Source organism: Galeopterus variegatus, unplaced genomic scaffold (genome assembly GCF_000696425.1).
Source record: "Galeopterus variegatus unplaced genomic scaffold, G_variegatus-3.0.2 Scaffold147, whole genome shotgun sequence".
Classification (NCBI taxonomy): Eukaryota; Metazoa; Chordata; class Mammalia; order Dermoptera; family Cynocephalidae; genus Galeopterus; species Galeopterus variegatus.
This window is the reverse complement of record NW_007726258.1, coordinates 102,451-114,157: the sequence shown is the minus strand read 5'-3', so window position 1 is coordinate 114,157 and position 11,707 is coordinate 102,451.

Here is an 11,707-nt window from a genome sequence, read left to right as displayed (position 1 = left end):
CACTGATGTTGAGACATGATATAGTAGAAACAGAATATGAGCTTTGGGGTCTGAGCACAGGGGGTTTAAATGCTAATTTTTCCACTGAACTGGCTGAACAGGTGATCAATCACAGAGCCTTGGTGTCCTCACCTGTAAAATGGGGATGAAAATAGTACTTACCCGTCATTGAGAGGGTTTAAATCAGGGGTTAACAAGCTACAATCCTGGGGTCAAATCCAGCCTGCCAATGAAGTTTCAGTCCCAGCCATGCCCATTCATTCATATGTCATTTTTTTTTTGTATTGAAACCTAATTGATTATATACATTGTGGGGTATAGACTATTGGTATTTGTGTACAATATGTGATGATAAATCAGGATAATTCATCATTGCAAACGTAATCATTCTTTTTGTCCATTAACCAATTCCTTGCTAACGCCCCTCCCCCCCACCTCTAGTAACCACAGTTCTGTTCTCTTCTCATTTATATGTCCTCGATGGCTGCTTTCACACTACAAGGACAGAGTTGAAGAGTTGTGACAGAGACTGTCTGGCCTGAAAAGCCATTTATTATTTGTCCCTTATAGAAAACATTGCCAATGCCCTCATCTTGATGATATAATGTATGTGAAAACACTTAAAAAGAGTAAAGCACTGTTCATATGCAGTTGTTATTACACATCTTTAATAATAGAACTTCTGTTTCCCTGGAAAAAAATTGCTATTTTTATACAGTGTCAGTCTGAGTAGGTAGATTTTTCAAAAACTTGAATAGCATATCCACTAGTAAAAGTCTCATACTAGCTGTTATTCATAGTTTTTCTTGCTGGAAACAATACTGTAACATTGAAACAATATTGTATTACATATAATCGGTTTGTAAGTCAGATAACATTTTTTTATTATCAAAAATTTTAAGCATAGAGAAAGTCAAACTCCATATATCTACCAGCTGAGTTCAGTAATTGTTAACATTTTTGCCATATTTGCTTTATGACCTGTCTATCTATCTATCTATGTATATTATTTGAAAACCATTTGAAAGAAATTGTGGACGTCATGACCGTTCACTTCATCATGACCCTAAATACTTCTTCAGCATGCATCTCCAGTAATGACTCTCTCCTTCAAAACCACAAAACTGTCATCATGTCTAATAAAAGTAACATTAATTCCCAAATATCATCTAATATTCAAATTTCTCCAATTGTTCACAAAATGTTTCTTACCTCTTTTTTTTCAAACCAGGACCCAAGGAAGTTTCCGTCATTATATTTGGTTGTTCTGTTTCTCTTAATCTAGTCCCCCTACCTTTTTCTCCCATGGCATTGACTTTCCGAACAGACAATTTCAGACATATTTTTTTTTTTTTTGTCCTTTTTGAGACCGGCCGCACCGCGCTCAGCCAGTGAGTGCTGTGAGCGCACCGGTCATCCCTATATAGGATCCGAACCCGCAGCGGGAGCGCTGCTGCGCTCCCAGTGCCGCAATCTCCCGAGTGCGCCACGGGCTCGGCCCGGCATATTTTTAAACTAAATAATCTTTGGGCTCTTGGCAGGCAAGGCAAGAGTATTTTCCAGTATGCTTCTGAGTATTTAATACAGAACCAATCACATAGGATGAGCTGAAAAATTACTTCTGGACTTATTGATTGTGCTGTGGTGACCAGGTGTGCCCTGAGCAAATGTGGAGGGCAGGGGAGGGGACAGAAAGCCCTTCTCATATTTAACTAATTAGCTAATTCATTTTTACTCCACTTTATTTATTTATTGTTTTGTAAGAAAATGAAATTTATTGCTTACAGTTTCAGAGGCTGGGAAGTCCAAAGTCCAGGGAACACATTTGGTAAGGGTCTTCTTGGGTGGTGGCTTTAAAGCAATGCAGGGGTCTCATATGGCAGAAAATGGTGGAGCAGAGAAACAGGGACTCTCATGTGCTCTTTTAAAGCTCTCAGAACCACACCCACGGACTTACTCTACTTTCAGACTATTACCCTAAAGCATTCAGGTTTTGTACTGCCAGTCATGAGATCAGGGCTTAATTTTTCCTTTGTCCAGGGTGGTAGAAGAGGGGCCCTTTTGTTTGGTCTCTCTTCGGAGGACAACCTGAAGACTTTTGCCCTCAAATAATTTAATAGGTAATGAGAAAGTTACAGTCTGGAGAATGGAGAACAGCGCACAGCATCACTCACAGGTGCAGGACGGATTGGGTGCTGGTGAATTCTGTCACTGTGACATCCTTCATCTGTCATTCCTTTCAGTGCTGGAACCAACACTGACCCATTTCTTTTCTATTATCCTGTTTGCCTTTGGTGGTTGTATTTTCCTGGTTGGAAGTTAGGTCTTTGGATTCTTTTACGTGAATTCAAACATTGCAGCAGACTTAGAGATGGTTTCAGGAGGGAACCCTTGGATGTGTGAGGGTCTTGTCAACAGTGGGGGACCATTATTTATTGGGAACTATATAACACATGGAATTAATGTGGCATATTTGGAAGAAAACCTTGAACCTCACAGTCAGATTTTTTGAGCATCAGGGAAATGAGGAACTTTTGGCTTGGCGTGCTGCATTGAAAGCCTTCATGTTTCCTCACTGCCAAAGGCAAATCTTTCCTAGAAGTTCCACTGCGAACTGACTTCCAGCCATTAGGACAGATCTTAAAATAGATAGGTGTAACATAGAAGTAAAAAGCTGCATTTCTGGAACTTTGGAAGCACAAGGGAATGCTATATTGACTGAAACAATAAGGAAATAGAGAAAAAGCAGAGCTTGGATGCTGGTGAGCCTGGGGCTGCTAAATCTCTCCCAGAGTATTTGTCTTTACTTGGAGAGGACTTGTTAGATTACACATGGCTCAGAGAAAGAGCCAAGTTGTTGATGTTGTTGTTGTTATTATTATTATTACTACATTTCTTTAAATGTCTATCTGCTTAAGAATCTGAAGCACTTTTATGTATTTTGTGGCAACAATTGTGTTTCTATGATTGTGGTAATAAAAGTCTACTCTTTACCAAAAAAAAAAAAAAAGCTGATTTTCTGCTTTTGACTCTCTCTCATTCATGTCTCTTCTTCCATCTCTCCCCATTGCCTTTGTCCTGCTCACCCAACAATTGTGTTTCTATGATTGTGGTAATAAAAGTCTACTCTTTACCAAAAAAAAAAAAAAGCTGATTTTCTGCTTTTGACTCTCTCTCATTCATGTCTCTTCTTCCATCTCTCCCCATTGCCTTTGTCCTGTTCACTCCTCCTTCACGTCTGTCAGCCCAGCGACACCTTCTCACAGCAGAGACCAGAGAGACCCCCTTTTGGATGCTCTTGTGGCATCCTCAACTTGTGACAGGTTGCAATCGAACGTCTATTTATCCCTCCCTGTCTCCACTCTGTCCCCAGGGCCGCCCACGCTGCCTGGCAAAGAATAGGTGTGCTCATATCAGGAATATTTGAGTGAGTGTGCACATGCAGGAAGAGTCAGAAATGCACTGAGGCCTCCATACAGAAGCAGGCTATGATATTGTGAAAAATATATTTGGTCTTCGTCCCAGTCTCCTGGCAAACAACTCCTAAAATCCTTGGACTCTTCGCAGTGATGTGTCTTTTGTATGCTAGTGTGTTGACTGATGGCTGGCAGCTCTGGGTAGCTTCAGGATGGGGACTGGTCACGGGAAAGACAGGGGTTGGGACTTTCAGCCCCACCCCCAACCTCCGGGGAGGGGAGAGGTGCTGAAGGTTAAGTTGATCATCAATGCCCAGTGATTTAATCAATCATGCCTATGTAATGGAGCCTCCATAGAAACTCAACAGGACAGGGTTTGGAGAGCTGCTGGATAGCTGAACACATGGAGCTTCCTTGAGGGTGGCCTGCCCAAGGAGGACATGGAAGCTCTGTGCCCGTCCCCTATGCTCGCCCTATGCATGTCTTCATCTGTATCCTTGATAGTATGCTTTACAATATGCCAGTAAAAGTAAGCATTTCCCTGAGTTCTTTGAGCTGCTCTAGCAAGTTAATTGAACCCAAGGAGAAGTTGATTTAGTCAGTAAATCAGAAGCACCTGCTGCTTGCCATTGGCATCAGAAGAGGGGTTAGTCCTGTGAGGCTGAGCCCTCAACCTGGGAGAGTTGACACAAAGTAGACAGTGTCAGTTGAATTGAATTAGAGGACACCAGCCAGGAAAGAATTGGTCGATTGGTTGCTGGTGGGGAGAAATCCCCACACACATTTTGGTGACCAGATGTTACAGAAGTGTTCTGTCTCGATTGTGCTGTGAAAGCATAGAAGGAGAAATTGAGTTTGTTATTTCTATATTCTCAAATGAGCCAAGAATATGGACAGATCATTGACAAAAACCCCAAAGATAAACCATGGAAAATATGGAAAACACCTTTTATAAAAGTCAACCAAAATTGGATTCAAAGAAATGCAAATTAAAATGTTTCTCTCATCAAATCAGCAAAGAAGAAAATAAAATAAAATAATATGCAACCCTGTTGCAGTGAATGAGATTCCAGTGAAAGTATGTTTTTGGTATAAACATATTCAAAACCCAGTATAAGCATATAATATATAAATACATAAGATATTATATATAATATATATTATAATATATAAATTAAACTAATATAATATACAAATATATACAATTATAAAAATATTATGAACACATAAACAATTTAGCAATAGCTATCAGAGCAGTGATGAGGATAATAGTTACAGTAACAATCCCGGTCACAATAATTCACATTTGTCCAGGGCTTACTTGCACTATTTATAACATTTTATATATATTGTCTCATTTAACCCTCACAAGAACCTATCTGCATCGCCTGTCTTATAGAGGAGGAAAGAGGGGCAGAGAGCAGTTAAGTAATTTGCCCGAGATCACCCAGTTAGTCACTGAGGTGGGATTTGAATCTGGGCAGTATTCTCTAGTCTGTGCTTCACTATCCTACCTAAAAAATGTGGTAGGATTTTCCACGTGGCCTTCCAATTTCATGTCTAGAGGTCTAACTCAAGGAAGTATTTCTAAACATATCATCATGCACAAATATGACCGTAGAAGCACTATCCAATATATCTATTCCATGGTTTATTCTGTTGTCATTCAAAAGATGTTTATGATGAATACAAAATAACATGAAAAATGTTTTTGATGCAATTTTATGTGGTAACAAACTCAGACTTACACCTTGTATGACCTCAAACTGCACATGAGCCACCCTAATTATACAACCTAATCTATAAGGTATAATATTAAGGGATAAGAGCTAGATCCAGAATTAAATGCATTGCATGATTACATAGGTAAAAAAAATCCCACACAACTATGCTTCAAAAAAAGACTGAAAGGAAACCCACCAAAATACTAACAGCGATTGGGCTTGGGTGGGGAGTCAATGGGTGATTTTCATTCTTTCTTTGTAGTTTCCTGTCATTTTCCATCTTTTCTTTCAAAATAAAGGAACACAACATTTGTGTGAGGGGCAGGTTGAGGGGAAGCAGAAAGGGAGAATTAAACCTTGGAAGAAAACTGATTAATGGACATTTCAAACCATGCTGGCATCTGCAGAGGCTGAGAAGAGGCAGGTCTTAACCGAAACATTGCTCCAGGAGAGTCTGTGGGTCACGTTGCCTGCAAAGCCTTTGTATCTTGAGCATTTCACTCTCTCTGATGGCTCATTGCAGTGTCCTGCAGGACTGCCTCTTGGCAGAAATACCCCAGCAATGAGAAAAGGCAGCAAAAGCTTCTGTCCTCTAGTCTGCAGCCCTCTCCCCTATCATCTTTATGCTCTTTCTAGATTGATTTGGGAAGTATCTGGAGTGACTAACTGTCCTCATCCTAAAATATGACCATGCCTCTGGGATAATGAAAGAAGATGCTTGGAATGCCCCAATGTCCCTCACCTCTGTCAAAGCATAACATGAAGTCACCTTCACTCTGCTCCTCCCCAGCAGTTGCTCTTTGCAACCTTACTCTCTAATTATTGAAACTATTGGGTTAGCCCCAGCTAGTCCCTCACCTCTGTCAAAGCATAACATGAAGTCACCTTCACTCTGCTCCTCCCCAGCAGTTTCTCTTTGCAACCTTACTCTCTAATTATTGAAACTATTGGGTTAGCCCCAGCTTGACCCTCACCCCTTCAGGGAAGTTTCCTGAACCTCCTCCTTCCTCTGTGTCCTCTTCCTCTCTGCTTTGCATAGCAGACACTCTGTAAATGCTTGCGGCAGAAATGAATAAACGGATGAAACTAGTTATCATGTTGACAGCAACATTTTCTGATGGCTCAGAGGCTCCAGAATTAGATTTATTTCTGATACTGGAAGATCTACATAAGAGGTATTTCTATAAAGGTTTAGCTTTGTAGTAGTAAAATTATTTCACCAGATACTCTGTTCAAGACTATTGCAATAGGGGTCAAGACTATTGAAAGGGGAGAGAGATTGAACTCAACTCTGCATACAGCAATGACAGCTGGGCATTTATAGCCAGAGGGAGTGGTCAGTAGGTGGAAAATTACTAAGTGGAACTTGACTAGACATCAAGGGTAGGGGAGTTCTTGCTAAACTGGCTTAATAGATTCTTGCTAAAGGCAGGCCAAGGACTTAGATACTGAGAGTGGGGGATGAAGAGCTTGATCAGATCTCGGGGGGGGGCGGGAATTCTTGATGAAGTGACTTTGCAGGATTCTTTTGCTAAAACTGGGCTTGGCTGGGTACCACTGTGGGCACCTTGGGCTTGATCAGTCCTGCTAGGGGTCCCCTGAAGAACTGTGTAGACCAGGTCTCAGAATCGTCCCCCTAAAGGGTGGGCAAGCTAGCCTATTTGAGCGTGGCCTGCCATTCTTAGTTGATGATTCGCCTAGGACGCACTAAATCCCCAGTCCTTCCAGACTTCCCTGGAGACTAGCTGAGCAGCTTCAGAGAAAGCCCTGGGGCAGGAAAAAGGCGGAGAAGGAGAAAAGCTGTCTACTGCACAGGACCGCTCAGTGCAGCTGCAGGTAAACCCAGGTGAGCCAGGGGACAGCGGGTGGGGCCTCAAGGGCGCTGAGACCTTTCACAAGAAAGCACCTACCTCATTGCTCAGCAGTCCTGGAGGGCTTTGTTGAGGAGTTTGATTTGGGTGCCTGAACCTTGAGATATTTCCGGGCTTACTAGTGTGGCCACACCCCAGAAAACAGAAATGTGGGATTTTGAGTGCTGGTTACCTGACCAAGAGTGTGAACGCAGTTTCTTTTTAAAGATAAACTTGGCTCTGTTAATGGATGTTCTCTTCTCCCTGCTGAGCTGTGGTGCAGAGGTTTCCTATGCAGGTACCTGCCCTTGCCTGAGTTCTCAAGGTTGACCCAAGGTGTTGGCTTAGGCACGTAGTTCCATTTATAACTACCAGTGTGGAGCGGTGCATACCAGGAAGAATGATCATAAACTCTCTGCTGCCACATGTCTATCAAGAACTTGGCTAAGACCAGTCTTGATGGAGGGTTGACCTGAAGGACATGTGGTCCTTCCGTCGTCTAGACCAGGTGTTGGCATGCTTTGTCTGTGAAGAACCAGATGGCAATTCTTTAGGCTTTGTGGCCAGATGGTCTCTGTTACAACTACTCAACAAGGCCATTGTAGCTACAAAGCAGCCACAGACAATATATTAAGGGATAGGTGTAGCTGTGTGCCAATAAAACTTTATTTACAAATACAGATGGGGACTGGATTTGGCCTGCGAGGCACAGTTTACTGATCTCTGCTCTAGACTGTCTAAAATTTAATGCTGGATAGATTAAGGCACCTGGTAGAGAGTGCCACCCTCAGACTGTGGTACGTCACCCTTTAGAATTAATTAACTCATGTGACCTACTGGAGGGGATTACTATTAACAAGTGATTTATCTCCTTTACTGAACTGCAAGGATCAGGATGCATCAAACAATGATGTGGTTGAAGGAGAAACTGCCCCATCAAAGTTGCCATTGTGCCCAACTTCTGCTGCTTTGGGGACATCAGACCTGGCATTTTGTGTTCTGTTTTTGAGAACACCTGAGTGCACTGAGCAGTTGGCTTATCTTTTGTTAGGGATGCTCTGAGGTGAGCTGCAGAACCAATCCCGTTTTCATCTTCACTTTGGGTCCTAGAAAATGTCATGTCCAACTCATGTATCCGTTCGTTCAGGCGTGCAGGGCACTGTGGGCTGTAGTCTAGAATCAGCCTCATTCTTGGATAGGATCTCTGCTGTTGTTTTTCTGTCATCCATCTTCTCATAATCCATCATAATGAATGGTATATTTCCTTGTAAGCTGCCTCAAATCCCTTTTGGAACCAGGCAGGAAAGAGAACAAGAGAGAGGGAAAGAAGAAGACGTCCCTGATGTTTCTGGGCTTTGAATACTGTGTTTTTCGTTAGTGTCTAAATAACTACAGTTTGAATTCATGATTTGCTTCACACAGGAATCTAATCTTTTACTAGTGCCTGATCCTACTTATTTCTGGGAATTCCAAAGACATATAACCAAGTGCCATAAATCCATCCTTGTGGACCCTTGGGAAGGTCTCTGCAAACGGGAATGCTGTTCTTTCATAGGTCACTCTTCACACACAGCCCCAGTCCTTAATTCCCCAGAGCTCTGTAATTTGTAACAAAATTGTGTCCACAAGGGCCTGGGGATAACAGAATGAACCGTGGTGCAGCAGAACCAAACCAGCTTAAAGAGACTTTCATGAGCTCTAGGGGCGGGGTGGGCAAACTAAGGCCTGTGGGCCAAATCTGGTCAGCTGAGCAACCCTGCCAGCTATAAATGATCTTTACGTTTTTAGATGGTGGGGAAAAATTTCAAACAAAGAATAATATTTTATAACATGTGACAATTATATGAAACTCAGACTGCAGAGTCCATGAATAAAGTTTTATTGGCACATAGCCATGTCTGTTCACTTACCTATCATCCGTGGCTGCTTTTGCATTTAGTCAATGGCAGAGCTGAGTAGTTGTGAGGGAGACTGTCTGGACTGCAAAGCCTAAAATACTTACTAGTGGGGAAGGCTTCTGGTCAAGATGGAGGAATAGATGGTCTCCAGCATCACTCTCTCCCACAAATCAACCAATTTACAACTATAAAAAAGCAACAACAGCCATGCTGGGGCTGCTAGAGCTCAGGGGAAGAGGAGAGACCTATGGAGTTCACAAAGGTGGGAGAAGCCACAATGAGAGAAAGAAAAAACTGCTTGGAGTGTTTTGGGTCACAGCCACTTTAAGGCTGGAGCTGCTGAGCACACAAAGCAGGAGCCAGCAAAAGCTGCAGCTGTGCCCCTTGGATGGAGCTGCTTGGAGGCAGCAGGGGAGAAGAGGGCCTTGGTAGCCCCCAGGCCAGCAAGACCACTAACAGGGTTCCCATGGACCCAGATAGGAGCAAGGAGCCACAACAACTGAAAAAAAGGAGCCATTCAGAGGCCGGTGAGTCATCGCAATGGACCGGCCCATGGCCTGTCCCATGGGAAGTGTTTGGAGCATGGTTTGATGATCCCTGCGCAAGACCAGGGTCCTCTCCTGAGTATCTCTCTTATTAGCTGGGTGGCCTTTATTCATGTGGCAGGAGTTGGTTAAGGTCTTCCGTTGGCTGTCTGCACCTGCTGTTCCCTCCCCTGAGACATCTCCCTCCCCTGCCACCCCTCCTCACACTTCGGATTCCAGTGTCCCATAAACAGCATCACTGACCTTCTCAATCGGGTCAGCTCCTCTTCTTGTCATATGGGCCTCTCCTCAGAGTCTTGTCACCTGCTCAGTTTTGCATTTGTCTGTGCAAGGATTTGATTAGCATTGGTCTCTGCCCCTAGACACTATGCTCTGTTCCCAAAAGTGATTTAAGGCAGTTTAGAGGAAAACATAAAATACGGCATGGTAAGTAATTAGGCAGGTGCCTGTTTTGGGTCAGTGTGGCCACAGCACCTCGCCCAGGACCTGCTACCTGGAAGACCCTCAACAAGTATAGGTGGACTGATGGAAAGTGTGGATGAGAAGAGGGACAGAGAAAGGAACTTAGGGCTGAGAAGAGAAACTGGAGAGGCAGTAGCACAGTGGCTAGAGTTCGACTGGGGGTGTCTGGATTTTGGTTCTGCCACTGACTAGCTGTGTGATACTGGGCAAATTGCTTAACCTTTCTGGGCTTCAGTTGCAAAATGGGTATCACACAACACCTACCATGGAGAGATCATGTGAGATCTAAATGAGTAAATACGCATCAGGCACTTAGCATAGAGCCTGGCCAGAGGATTATTGTGCGTGGAATTGTATCCTCCAAAATGTTATGTTCAAGTCTTAATCCAGGTACTTGTGAGTGTGACCTTACTTGGAAACAGGGTCTTTGCAGGTGTGACCAAGTTAAGATGAGATCACATTAGATTAGAGTGGGCCCTAGTCCAATGACTGGTGTCTTCTTCAGAAGAAGGAAATTTGGACACAGACATACACAGGGAGAAGGCCGTGTGACTACAGAGGCAGAGACTAGAGTGACACAGCCACAAGCCAAGGAACACCTTGGGTCACCAGATGCTGGAAGAGATAAGGAAGGATCCTCCTCTAGAGCCTTCAGAGAGAGTGTGGCCCTGTTGATCTTGCACTTCTGGTCTCCAGAGCCATGAGAGAATATATTTCTGTTGTTTTAAGCACTCAGTTTGTGGTCCTGTTAGGGCAGCCCCGGAAAACAGCCTTAGTGGTCTGTAAACCTTTGCACCACCACTGTTTGAGGGGGGGGCTTACAGAGTGGGGCAGGCAATGGAGGCTGCAGGTCCCGTCTGTGTCCCCTTGGGTGCTCATGTCCACGTGTGGAAGGCAGGTTACTGTGGGCACCATGGCTCTCTGCCTGAGAGCTTTCTTTGCCACTGCGGGAGCACGTTCCACTGTGGTGCATGAGGCAAGCCAGAGAGCCAATGCCCCAGCCGCAGCCTCTACCCACCACGGAGGAGTTTGGTGGATACACCAGATATGCTGCGTCCTCCTCCCGGGGCTGGGCTGGCTCTGCAGTGCGCTCTCCATGGCCTACGAGGACTCCTGGGGGACTGAGCTGCAGCTGCCCCTGAGTAACTTGCTTGAACACACACCCTCACTGACTTCCTCCCTTCCCTGCTCCCAGCTGCTGCTTCTGGGGGTCACCTCCCAAATAAACACATGCACTCACTCCCTGGGCTCATCCTCTGCCTCTGGGGCAGCCCAAACAGAGACAGAGTTTGTACATGGTGATGGAGCAAGGTCCCAGGAAAGCCTGAGGGAGGCCTGGTGTCTGGGACACAGGTGAGTGAGTTGACCTGGAAGAGAAGAAGGGACAAGGGGGGCTGGAGAAAAGAGAGTAGAGATAGCTGTAGATGAACGTAAGTTTAACAAACCATAAAACTGAGATAAGAACCTCCAGGGAAAGAAATCCAGGGGGGTCAATTTCTTTTTCTTTACCCTCTTTAAAAAATCCTTATCAAGGGGCCGGCCCGGTGGCGCACTGCTGCAGTGCGCCGCGTAGGAGGGCGGTGGCGCTCCCGCCGAGGGTTCGGATCCCACGTACAGACTGGCCACTCATTGGCTGAGCGAGGTGCGGACGCAACACCGAGGGTTGTGATCCCATTGCCGATCCCGGTCAGGTACGGGCGTGACACTGAGGGTTGCGATCCGTTGCTGGTCATGAAAAAAAAAAAAAAGACAAAAAAAAAGGAAAAAAAAAATCCTTATCAAAATAAAATATGCACATAATTTAAAAAAATC